The 13,692-nt window shown below is 41.4% G+C and overlaps 2 protein-coding genes across 3 annotated transcripts in view; one reads left to right on the top strand and one right to left on the bottom strand.

The window, feature by feature from the left end:
- LOC126568633 (coiled-coil-helix-coiled-coil-helix domain-containing protein 7) overlaps window positions 1-13,692 on the top strand; it is a 492,112-nt gene that overhangs the window by 211,015 nt on the left and 267,405 nt on the right. The gene's annotated exons all lie outside the window — the stretch shown is intronic.
- The window catches only part of LOC126568053 (cyclic AMP response element-binding protein A), a 394,830-nt gene that overhangs the window by 235,339 nt on the left and 145,799 nt on the right, over window positions 1-13,692 (bottom strand). The window lies entirely within an intron of this gene.

Here is a 13,692-nt window from a genome sequence, read left to right as displayed (position 1 = left end):
TATGGAGTTGTTGGAGATAGGGATTAATCAGCTCGGGCCTTTTTGCTGGTTCGCTTCGTATTCATCATCGTGTGATGGACGGTGATTCGCACAACGTGATGCGGAGATGGACAAAACTGCTCCTAGGTGGAGAAATACGTGTGGCAGAATATTTTTTGAATTGAAAAGATAAAATATTTGAAGAATAACTTAAATTAGTCTAGCACATTTGGGTACTTCTCAAGTATATTAAGGTACTCTCTGGCTAGTAATACAAAGCCTCAAAAGGCTTTATAGTTCCATAACTTGGACCGCCAAACATCAGAACCGGCTCTAGCAACTTGATAAACGTTCTGAATGATCGTAAAATGTAACAGTAGCTGATAAAGATATTCCCAATACTTGATGCTTTCGTCATCTCTTTTCCCATGTGTTCAAGGCTATGATTATTAACGCAATTGGCAAAGTTCACAGGATACGTTACTCTGGGTGGTGGACATATTGAGTATGAAGTACTTACAGAAGTTGTTGTCTTGAAAGGAAAAGCTTAGGGCGGACTTGATCCTCTCTGAAGCTTCTTTGTCCCTTCTAACAGTAAACGGTATGAGTGAATTTTAACAGAACAATCTAAATTTCGTTTGAATTCTAAAATGGCTCGCTCGTACCTACAGTTGGTCCATAGTGCGGTCATCATCACGTACAATCAAATCAAAGTCAAGTGATGTAAATGAGGGATGTGCCAGTTTTCAACTTGTGTGCGACGCATATTTGCTAATGTGCCCAATTCCGGAAGCTGAACTCCTGCCCTTAAAGGCCAGATGATAGCAGATGAACCTTCCAGTGATTTTTGTCCAACGTTTCCGCTCGCCGCTGCTGTCATGTAATCGGACACCCACGGGCCGGTTGTGTCTTACTCATGTCGGCTACTCGACAACGAGCGCCACTCGACCATCGCACTCGCCTGCCAGGATAACGATTAATTATATGTAAATAAGAATCACCCCTAATGGGAGAGGGACAGACGTTTAGGCGGTCGGCGCGAACCCCCAAATCAAGGCGGAAAAACCCTCCCGGAAGCTCACGGTTGGCTGCTAACGAAGAGGCATCAGGACGGGAGAAAGAGAGCGAGCGAATAACGAGATCGAGATAAAAATTCATTTCGATGAATTTCATTAAGGAAATGTTGCAATTCGTCTTCCAATGGCCAAATTGAGGGCGGGAGAGCAATGGGCGAATGAAGCTTGCAGAAATCATTAAACAGAAATCGGGAGCCACGCACACACGAACACAATTGTTACATCGATGCCAAAAAAGGGAGGTACGATCTTTTGTGCTGTGTGGCGTGAGTGGCACCAGCAGCGGTCTACGGTTTTGGAAGAAATTTCCTGATTTTCTGCTGATTGCTTTCCCGAGCACGGGCAGACGGGCCCATCATGCCAATATTTTAATTAAAAATGAATTTATTATGCATGTGAAAGCGGGCGGTGTTTCGTGAAGGGAACGAGCGAGTAAATGACAAAAAAGGAATCGAATACTGCTCCTCGGCTGTTGGAGTTGCTGGCGCTTTCGATGAGGCTATGGAAAATGCACCGACACCACAAGTTTATGGCTCATTTTTGTCCAATTTCTTTCGATGTTTTACAGTTCGGAACACAATTATCGTTCCTGGTTATTGTGAAAAAATAATAGGAAAAACTAAGACACAAGAAATGGAAAACTTTGGAGGTTAATATGAAGGAAAACTTCGGATTAATTGAATATCAAAATCTCATTACCGATTACATTCAATAGCATCGAAAACTGCCATCCACTGTACGTGTATCTTAGAGCAACCTGAGCATTGTATTACATACTTGGGTACTTATTTTCCCGATAAAGAACCCTCCCAACGTTGACCAACCATCGATTCAATAGAGGGGAAGTCCCTAAAAAGCGATCTCTCCACGTATACTCTCCTGTGTCCTGTGCATTTTCTCTAGGGGGTGAATTTTAGGCGTTTGACGGTGCCAGAACCTAGCAAGAACAAAACAAAACCAAACACGAAAAAAAACCTCCACCCAGCTCGGGGTAAGGCAATGACGTCGGTTGTCGCCCTAAAACTCACCACACACACAACCCGGAAAGAAGCGTATCCTGCGCCTTTCTTAGCTGTGTTTGGTGAGTGCAAACGCAAGCAATCGTAATCGTTTGCTGGCCGGATTCACTTCCATTAAATGAGATGATTTGCGCTCGTGAAGAGTTCTTTTTTTTTGTTTTCGTTCGCCCGTTGCTCATGCCCCATCTTGTGGCGATTGTTGTTTGTTTGAGGAGAGTTTTTATTTTTGTGCCTCACGTACTGCGGAATTGAGGTCGAGAGCTTCAGCTAAAGGTACGACAAAACCGTGAAAAATTGTTATCCCTGAAGACGCGCTACAGGAAGGGGATGATTTTTTTTTCTTTCACTCACTAGGCAACGAGGGAAGTGTTGCCAGAATGAAACATAAAATTTGGTTAAGAGCATCTAACGAGCGCTTTGAAGTACGCATAAAATTTTAAAATAAACAGTACGAAGTACACCACACAGCAAGTCGTTTCAAATATCACCCGCAATCCACCCGATCGATACGTGACGATGATGGTGCAGTAGTAGCCGTATGGTGATGGTGCAAATGTTATTTAAATTACATACAGCGACAGACAGGCAGGTGGCATGCCGTGACAATTCCCTACCTTCCTACCTTCCTACCAGATGCACCGACATCGGAGGAGCGACATTGTCGTGCGGAAGCCCAATAACAGCCCGGCAAACCCATAATGCCCATAAATTACCGAAACGAAGAAACAAAAACCCTTCTCCCCCCGTACGCCAAACTAAACTACTCGGTCGCCCATCAAACGACCGGGAAGCACCAAGCTCACATATCTCCCGGCGTACATATGTTGTACACCCGCCGCCCGGTGTTGTTGTTTGGTTGCATCGCGTGTCTGCTTAATTTCCGATCGATTTTCTTCTACCCGATTGTGATTATTATTGAGCAATGCTAGGGTTGGGGTAATATTGTACGGAATGTGTTCTTTCCACACTGTTTCGGGCCTGGGAAAAGCATGTTTTGTGTGCGCCACTGCATAATTATAGATCGATAATCGGGTTTATTGGAGAATTTACTTCAACTGGACGAGGTGAGCCCGGTGCCATTTCAATTAAAAGTGTAGATAAGAGTTAAATCGTTGGAAAAGCGATTAATGCATGTGTTTAATGATGGCATTGGGTTTTTGATTAGCGGTGTTAATTTATCAGTAAATGAAAGCTGCTTGAAGTGTGTCAATATTTGATTAGCGTACAGATTGTTCTGTTAATGCTATAGCTACCAGCCTTTTCTTCGATTCGCTCTGATTTTCACCAGATGTGGCATAGAGTTAAGCCCATTTATAATTTTATACTATAGTTGAATATATCGTTAGATCTTGTGTTAAATCCTTGCCTTCTGCTTGTAATGTTCCTATTGTGACTGAGAAGAAAAACTATATCAAGAAGTACATCTTGAGTAAGCATATTAGCAGTCGGCAAATCTACAACGAATGTAATCGGAAAGATCAGATCAAATGTTATCTGTAGATTTAAAGCAGCTATACTCAAGATAGTCGAAGAATTGAAACTGAAGATTCATCCTGTGAGTTTCATCTCTGAGCAAAAAACTGGTGGGTTGAGCTAGCGACGAACTTCCTGTGGATCAATTACTACCCAACACAACAAAACCAGCAGACTCCACAAATCTGGTATTTTTACTGTAGCAAATTTTTGATAGATCTTATCCATAGGCTAAGGTCCTTTTTCTCAATTGCTGAAATGAGACTACGGAGTTAAAAATCAATGAAAATTTATTTTTGTAACAGAAAGGTGTCCATTAATTGACTCAAGAATTGTCGTCCCAAGTAAATTGGCTTAACGACCTGTTAAGGCCATGCCAATCATGTAACGGTTACGAGAATTATAGATTCCTCGTAGATGGATTGTTCAATTCCTTATTAAAAGAGGATTTTTATGGGATTTGATCCTTGGTTATGGTATAAACATTGAAAATACTCTTTTATTTTTTATTTTTATTCCGTATTTTTCGTATTGCTTACAATAAACTTAAAAGTCCTTTCATCTTTGCTGTGAGACCTTTCCTTCTCCGGGCCGTGAAAGGCCACCATTCAAAATACTAAACAAGACAACAGCAAAAATATCTTAGCATAAAATGGTGTCTTTTTGGCAACACTGAAGCGACACCGTCTTATCTTTCCACGAATAAAAGTACACACACTGTTTGAAAATATGTGAAAAATGAGATTTCACCCCCACGAGACACAAAAAAAAAAAGCAAATCAAATTGTGTGGGGACACACAGAAAGGCTCTTTCCAAATTTTTTTTCATCTCTCGGTCACAGATGTTGCCCTAAGTGCCTGATGGTGTTCGTAGTACGAAGCTTTGGGTAGTATATGTGTTTGTAAGATGTCATAATTTAATATCACATTACAACCACCGCTGTCTTGTGGAAAAGCACGAAGTTTTGAGGAAAAAAGGTTTCGAGGGAGGACCACAATGGTTTTTTTTTCTTCTCCTAAATCATCATTTTTTTTACACCATCCAGAGACTGTATCTATGCCTTGGTCACATACACACACACAAAGACAAGCACTTCCTTTTCCACCAACTCCCAGCACTTTCGGCCGAACGAGTGGAAAAGATGCTTCCACTCCGGAAGTGGAAGTGGAAAATTTTCCAATCGGATTTCGAGGGAAGAAAAAACACATCACTCACACACATACACATCGTAGTGGAAAAGGACGCAGGTGGTTAATATGGTACGGCAAAAAAAAAGGGACGAGCAAGATCAACGCATAAATGGGTGTAGGAAAAAAAAAATTGCAAAGGGAGCGAGATTTCGGCGCCGGTTCGCGTTTTAGGCCTCGCACGAAGCAAGCAACCACCCCAAACCTTAACCTCAAACAAGCGACCGATCTACTACCATAAAGGGAACGATTTTTTTTTGCCGCTTCTTTCCACTGAATCTTCTTCTCTTCCGTCGAGAGACGCATTTTTGTCCCCTCGTGTGGATTTGTGTATAAAAAAATGACACCCATACAGCGACAGGCAGGAGGAATATCCTGGCAATACATTAAACAAAAAACTGCGTCGAAATGAGGAAAAAAACTGAAGCGGTCGCAGTTTTTTTTTCTTCCCTTCGATATTCTCTGAGGGGTGATGTTTTTTTTCGCCGGTTGTACTGTGGTCCCATCCTTGAAGGGTGAAAAAAACCCTAACCCTCTTTAGGGGTGGAAAATGTAGTGAAGGATCCGAGAAAAAAAAACTGAAACTTGCATAAAACTGCATCGTAGCCTGCGCGTTATGCGAGACTATCTCATAGTGCAGTTGCAGTTTTTTCCTGCTTTCTAACCAACCAAACACATACAAAAAAAAAACACTGTGTCATCGAACTTTGCGTTTTAGGGTTCAAAATAACCGCTGCAACCCTCTGCTAAATCGTCGATTCTGGCGAGTAGCGAAAATCAAACTATTCCCCTTTTTTTTCGCCTTGTGTTCGATAGGTTCGATTTTTGGTGCGTGGCTTCATCCGCGCTTTTTTTTTTATTAATTCCGCTTCATTTACACACTTGCACCCGGGATGAGAGAACCCGAAACCCCCGAAGAGAGCCAGATGTGTGACCGTTGTCGTGCTGAAACCATCAAACCGATGCGGTTCGATTCCGATAATAGTTTTAGCCCGTTCTCTGTGTTGCCGGCTAGCAATGGAAATCGAACGTGCCACAACCGTTCGAATGATTGAAAGGGTGCATAGTTAATCAGGCGTAGCCGTGTGTGTGTGTGTGTGTGCTTGTGCCCGTCAGTGAAGCATCTCTCCTACAGTGTGGAACCGACCCAACCCAAGGGTCCCCGCGACTACGATGCGGCTTCCAAGGAAGGCGCTCCGCTATGCTCCTAAGGGTCCGTGCCCGTGTGATGTGGGTTTTTCGAGTCCTGAGAGATGGGAGCGGCGGGTATGTAATTACGCCGTGCGCAGGGTGAACGGAGCGTGTGCCCAAAGGACTCGTGCCTTCGAATAATGGGACACGATCGACGTAATAATCATCGACACCCCGGGACTGGGCCTAGGGCTTTGCCGTTGCAATGGATTGTTTTGCTACCCGGAGAATGCGTGTTGGTAAATGATTTACAAAACAACAGGAAGAAAAAAAACAAGGTGCTGTACACATGCCATTTGCACTCATGCAAGAATCGAAAACAAACGGGTGATGGTATTATAGAGAGAATTTAACAAAAAATTAAAAAAAAACCCGTGATATTTCAATCAAAATTTGAATAATAATTGAAGCATATTGTTTCACGGTGGCGTTACCGTTGGAAAGCAACAGAAGGTTCATCGTGTTTACGATAGAATAAACATTAAAATATTCGTTTAGTTTTATAGTTCATATTCTTCACAGACATCCGAATAAGGGTTTGAGCACTATCAAACAAGGCTTCGCTAGAGAGGAATTTGAGCTCAGTTCTGGACCCTTTTGAAGATTTGCTTGCTTGCTTGTTATGGTTACAACAACTTAACAAAATTAGTACCTTTCTTAGTACCAAAAATAGTACCTAATACCTTGATCATGTCACGAGAATGCTACCGGACGATCAAGCCTGTAAAGTCTTGTTCGTGCCGTCCATAAAGGGTGGATTAGGAAGTAGAGATGGAGTTCGCCAGTAAGATCGGGGTATTGGATTGGCAAACGAAAGCGCTAGACTAGACCTTATAAGTAAGTAAGTATTAGGGTCACTGTTCTGTTAGATTCATTCTCCCATTTTCACATAATGGATGATAAAACAGATGCTTTTCAAGGAATTATTTTTCTGCAATATTTGGACTGGTTGTTTTTTCGTAAGAACAGCCTGGCAGTATTGCTTTTTTATATTTTTTTGCAAGGATAAAAAGAAAAAAAGGATATAAAGAAAAGGATATTCCTAGGATAGTTTCTGACATGAACTTGAAAACCCTGCTAGTTGAATTCGATCGTTAGATCGTTTGTTTGAATCCAATCGAATCGTTTGGATTAAAAGTTGTAGATGAAAGATGTAGACGTAGATGACAATAAAATTTGAGAACAAATTTTTTTTGTTTGATGTTTCATTAAACCTCAGTTTGAGGAAAGATAAATTACTTGTGAAAAATAAATTCCACTTTATTGAAATTAAAATTCAAAACCCTTATCGCAACACATTTTTAGTGTTTCGTGTCATGTGATGATGCTTTTGTATTACAGAGCATGTGTGCTTTCAAGCCACATCGAGCTTCTGGTTGCATTCAATCTTGCAAACGTTTGAAAGCATAAAACATAAGTTGTGTGCAACTTTATGCGATGTTAATGTACTGGTGACTGGCGATGTTGTAATTAATGTCCTAAGACTTTCAAGTGGTGACTTCATTCTTCTCTTGGCATTAGCCGTAGAGACTTAAAAATATTCTCAAGCACAAAATTTGTTAAGCAATATTCCAAATTGTGTAAATATTTTGATTCATTTATGCCGTTTGCAAGGAAATTGAATTCTCTTTTGCAAACGTACTTTCAAAAACCATCAAGACCCGCCGACTGCTCATCGGCAGGGAGCAAGATCACGAACGTTATTCACCGACCGAAGTGGAGTTTGCTGCATCGCGGGAAAAACGGATGCGTGCACATTGTCCACCGGGTTTCTCCGATTGTTCCCCTCGTCGAAGTTTGGAAGTTTGGCAAACGATGACGCCCAGCTTCGTCGCTTCTGCCGTCGCCGAACTCTGCGCCCAGAGCCTCTTACCGCGGGAGCGTCGGACCCGTTGCCCAACACGGTGCACACACCGGCGCCAAAATTGGCCCGGCCGTTAACCGCGAGCGCAACGAATCCGAAACTTCCAACGGGCCCAACGCAGAACCGTGCAACCGTGGGTTCGAATCAAGAATGGTCCATTTCCGGTCCCGGCCAGCGGTCAATGAAAGTGTGCGTGCGTGGTGCGTTAGCGATGGATAAGAACTCCCGTTGCGGGAGATGCATCATATGCCACCCTCCTGCCGACCACGACCCACCCCCGCTGGTATGCACATTCCACGAAGGAGGAGGAGTGAAACATAATTAAACTTTGGCCGAGTCGCGGTAAAAGTAAATAGCGTACGCGCAGCCTTAAATAACGCTTCCAAAACCGCCTTTTGAAAGGTAAGTAAACCAATCACAATCCTTTCACGGGTTCGGTTATATTATGTATGTTAGGATGTGATTTGTGTATTTCGTTTGTTTGATTGTGATTTCTTTGGAAAACATGCATAGAAAATGTAAAAGAAATGCAAATAATTTCAAATGTTGCACAGTTATTTAACAAAGCCGTTTTTGGTTTGGCGGATTTGTCCTTAAAGATACATAGTGCAGGACGAAAAGGAAGTTCACGGTGCAAAAAGCAGGAGGAGCATATCGATTAGTTCAAGCGCCCGCCACTGCTGCTTTTATGGCGCTATTTGGTAGAAGTTAGTACGTAGTAGACCTTTTGTGATGAATTTAAAAGAACAGTAAATGAAAAGAGAACAAATTTTGTTTTTAAATTTTATATGAAATTACGAAACATAAATTTGAAATGAAATTTTGAAGATTTAAAAGAATAGATTGAACAAAATACACCCAAAGGGGACAAAAGGAATGTTTCTAAAAAAACTGGTGAAAATTAAAAGGCTCTTTCTTCTTGGATAAACACGTTCAGTAAAACAACACCCGAATTCGAGCAATGCCTAGGGTTTCCGCCTGGTCATATCAACCGAATACGGTTTATATAACCTAGCGATTATTGACAAGGCGTTGAACGTGTTTTCGATCTACTATGTTATACCAGTACGGGTCATCTAATGGTTTAAAAAAAATTAGGAAGTTAAAAGAGGATTTTGTTAATTTTCTATTAAATGAATTATATTTATGAAAGGGATAATAACATAGAAAATATATAAAAATGTGAAAATTCAAATGAATTAGGAAGAATAAATAGAACAAATGTTCTAAAATGACAAGGAAATTTAAATTGAGAAGTATCATATTTATTTAATGATAAATAGAAACATTTTTTATAATTCAACAAATTATATTACTTATCCATACATATTAAACAAAGCCATCAGTGATTTTTTGTCTTTCCCAGGAAACTCTTAAGAGAAACACTATTATCAATATTATCCGATTAAATTACACTGAAACACTCCCACAATGGGATAAACTGTTCTTCCTTGCAAACAATGCATACATAATTCGACAGTCCTCTCCCACGGTAATAAACCACTCAAAGTCGCACCCAGGCAGACTGCAACTACAAACCCGGGGAACCCATTATTCCCGGACTCGCATTGTTGGAAAATTGAAAAATGAATAATAAAGTAAACTCATTCGCGTTTCAGTCCCGGACAAGCTATTCCATCCTTTTTTTCTCCTCCAGCAGCACCTCGCAACTGCGCAGGATGATTGCGAACTTCACGCTCACCGATAATCAACTCAATTTGTATTTAATTAATTTTCACACCACAAATCGTATTCAATTACGTGCCCGGTGAGGAGGCTGTGGCGTAGTGGAAAGCAAGCCTTTTCTCCCCAGGGGAAAACAAACACACACATACACACATACTCAGTCGTAGACTCGAATTTTTCCTCTCTAGGAACACAAAGGTGAGCATCATTCGGTGTGGGATGTGCTCTCATTTATCTTCCTGAAGGCCACAGTGTGTGGGCAGTCTGCCGTAGCCGAAAAGTCAACTTGTCTGTTTTTTGAAGGTGGAAAAGCAAACGATAATGATTCCAGTCAGATGCTTCCTGGGTTTGCCTTCTTTTTTCCACCGTTTGTAGAAAAATCAATAGTCTTGTTTAAATTCTATTACCTCCACACAATGGCGGATGGTGAATGAAGCTTATAAAACAATTATATCCAACGCAACAAAGACACTGGGGAGCAACCCACCGGGGGAAAAGGGAAGGTTAGGAAAAATAGGAACCGTGGACCCTCGTTTAGTCTAAATTTGTGACAAGCTCCATCCGGGCACCGGGTCGCTATTAAATACACTGCAGACATTGGCCCTTACTCTCCCTCACAACACGGTACGTCAGCGAGTGAATGAAGCTAGCGGTAATGAACGCGTAACAACATATCTCTTTCCTTAGTATGTGTAATTGAATTTTGTAGTAGCATTAGTAGTAGCACAAAATCACGCCCTCACAAAAGAACCTCGGTCCGGACCAATCAGAGCTCACGGTTGAGTATCATTCCTTTACATACATACATTTAGGCGCGCGCAGTGTTTCCCATTCCTGCCACCAGGAGAAATATTGTCGCTTCGCTTGCCGGAATTGTTGGGCGCGAATCCTCATCATTTATTTTTCCCTCGAGATTGTCCCCCCTCCAACCCCCCTTCCCTGCAACTACCCAAACATCCACGGTTTCCTCTGGTTTGCTAAGTTGTGAACCAATTTCCTATTATCTCCGTCACGCTACTCGATCTGTTGCGCGTGGAAGGTCCTTTTGGAGTAGAATTTTGCCGACGGATAACGTTACTGCCGAGCGACGGACCGCAGATGACACAGACACAACAGACAAGGATCGTTCAAATATTCAACAGTCAAGCCTAGGTCTAGCTGGATGCGTTTATTGGTTTGTCGCCGGTTCCAGTAACAAAGTGTCCTTGCGAGTAATCGAATCATAGTGATACGTTTTCCAGCGTGAAAGTGTTTCTGACGTGTGCTTGAACGCATTTTCCGCAAACAATTGTTATCGACTTGGTACGTGTAATGTGTAATGAGGGATTTGTTTGGTACTGTAAGTGAAAGTGAGTGAATCGGTAGTGATCATATTGACATAATTTCGAACGTCAGCGTATCTGAAGACAACCGACTGTCGTGGAATACGTTCGATTGCACTTGTCCTGTCCTGGATAAGTGTTGGTGTTTCATGAGTTCCGCAGAAATCAACAGGTTAAAATGCAGTTCACAATAAAAAGGCTTTGATGTTTGTGGGAATCGTCATTTCTCTGCAAATGAAAATTGATACAAATGAGATTATTCGAGCGGATGAATCAAAGTTACAGGCTAATTATTGATCTTGTGTTCTACTGAGTCAGATAGTGACTGTTTAAAATTATTGGAAGTGTTTTAAATTATATATACATTTTACTGATTCATCGCATCGTGTGGCAATGATTGCAGTGGATTGCAGTCCTCAACGATGGGTTATAATTATTTGTAGAGGCCTGAAGAAGTATGTTTTTCCTTCTACGGTTCTACCTTCCGTCCCGTGCAGATTCGATGTGAAAATGTATCCCAACTTCCCTACCGCTTAGGGACTCTGAGGGGCTTAATCCACCGCTTGTCCTTTGGTTCTTTCGATGCAGCGACACCGGTCGTCATACAGCAGGACGCTGGATCTATTCTCATTTGGATCACTCTGGCGTAGTGAGGGCTGACGATTCCTTTTAAAGCAATTAGTTGGCCGCCATGACCTAGTAGGTCGTCAAGCAAAGAGAACGATGATAATGCACTATCGTTTTCAAATATGAATGAGAAAAACTTTTCAAAGATTTCGACGAAAAAGAACCTCACGACAAGAGCTCACAATTGGCAGAACTTAACCCGGAGACTGGGCCAAAACAGGAAAGCATTGTCTAAAGAGCAGTTGGGACTGTGTGGTATTTTTTATGGCTCATTGTTGCTGATTAAATAACTCCTAATTTCTATAATCGAAAATGAGTGATCTATTTGCAACAAACATAATCCATAACGCCATTATCATCTACATCATAATTGCTTCCTGGATCCTTCACCCGAGACAAACACGGTACTTATCGGTACTAAGTCGATAGCAAAAAGATACAATCCCTTGAAGCAATCAAACCATCCCGATGGGCTGGTGGATGGGCGATACACACCCTATTACCGTTGTGTGATAACGCCACCTTTAACGATTCAATTACACCCTTCATCTGGAAAGGCTATGAAGTGTTACAATACCCTTCGGAACGTCTGCATACTATTTTTAACTGACGACTCACTACAAGCACCACGTCGTGCCCTTTTTCACAAAACAAACCGAAACAAAACCCGGTTTTCCTAGCCTTAATTCTGGCTTCTTGAGAGAGAAGGCAATCCCCTTGCAAAGCAAACTTTCCCATGAAAAGGATTTACGCTACATTTAATGCGTACTCTATTCTCTGTATCTCTTCTTCGTTTGCCACGTTATCATTTTTGTTTGCGAAATAGGGCACCGACAGAAGACAAGTCAAGCACTAGAGAAATAGTTTGTTTATTACGAGTTCTTTGCTAAACAAATCCACTCTACACACGCCAAATTTCCAAAGCTGTTGTTGTTCGGGACCGAGAGTATTTAAGGTTCTTAAATTTACCTTTTTCATTCCATTTTTACAGGGTAAAGGGATCTGTAAGAGCAATTACTTTTATGCTCATTATCCGATCATTTGCTTAAGAAGGGTGCAACCGTCTCGAGATGAAGTACACGACAGCATAAAGCCGTCAAAAGATCTGTGGCATTCCTTTTTCAATCGACGAAGCAATTAATGGCGGATACACTCAATATCCTCGCTAAGGTAACGAAGCAGCTTTACAACTGAATGTTGCCGTGCTGGTAGATTTATAATTAATTTCATCAATTATGCAGTACCAATTATCGCTCACCAGTAACAGGAACATTGGAACATTGGGAGCAACACATCGGAATCTCTTCACAACCCGATGGGAATCTCTTCGCTGCTGGATGACATTCGTCGGCGTGCAGTTTGGGTTTGATGGAAACATTACAATTCTTTTTAACACCATTTCATATTCAATAACTGTGTGACAAACGTGTGACAACAATCGTGAATAATATCATAAGAAAAGGATTTGCACCAGGTCCATTAAAACGCCTAATGTACTTGGTGAATCCTTGAGAAACCTTGTAGTATTTCATTTTTTTTTTTGCAAGGAAATAAATTGACTTCCATTATCCTTACAGCGAGGATTACCATCATCAACGTTGCACCTACTGTCCAACAGAGACGGCACCGATAGCATGTCCACCGGACTGCTTCTGTAAGCATCCTCCTGACGATGGTCGGGATCACATCTAAATCGGGGCGACCACAAGAAGTCGTATTTAGCAGGGGTGGTTTACGCAAGGCTCCTTTCTTCTCATCAAAATAAAAGCAATCTAAATATGGTTCCCTGAACACAGCTAGGCTTTTTTCGCCATCCAGGAAAACTTTTCGAATCCAGGAAGTGACGAATGATTAAGCTTTTCAACCATGCTAATATCAAGAGATTATCAGTGTGATAAAGTCATAGTTTTCCACGCTATAATTTTCAGTGTAGTGGATCAGTTGTTGCAAAGGATTGTCGTCGGTGTAAAGTAATACTAGTCGTGTCGCTTCTTGCTAGTAACGTTTCTTTCTGTGCAATGGACGATCTTTTGTAGGTAACATTCCATGTAGCAAGTTGTGCAGACAGCAGGATAACAGTAATAATAACGATAAAATTCATAAATGTTAACTTTTAAACTTAGGACACAAAACACGGTAAGCTTTTTGCATCCATTGTCAAACCAGTGTAACTGATATAGCTCTAATCGGACGGACAAATAGTAAGATACAACAGTAACACATTACACAAAAAAAATCAGTCAAATAAACGGAACCATCTTATCAAA

The sequence above is a fragment of the Anopheles maculipalpis genome, chromosome 2RL (genome assembly GCF_943734695.1).
Source record: "Anopheles maculipalpis chromosome 2RL, idAnoMacuDA_375_x, whole genome shotgun sequence".
NCBI classification, from domain to species: domain Eukaryota; kingdom Metazoa; phylum Arthropoda; class Insecta; order Diptera; family Culicidae; genus Anopheles; species Anopheles maculipalpis.
The sequence above is the reverse complement of the archived record's forward strand: the minus strand, read 5'-3'. Positions and strand labels throughout refer to the sequence as shown.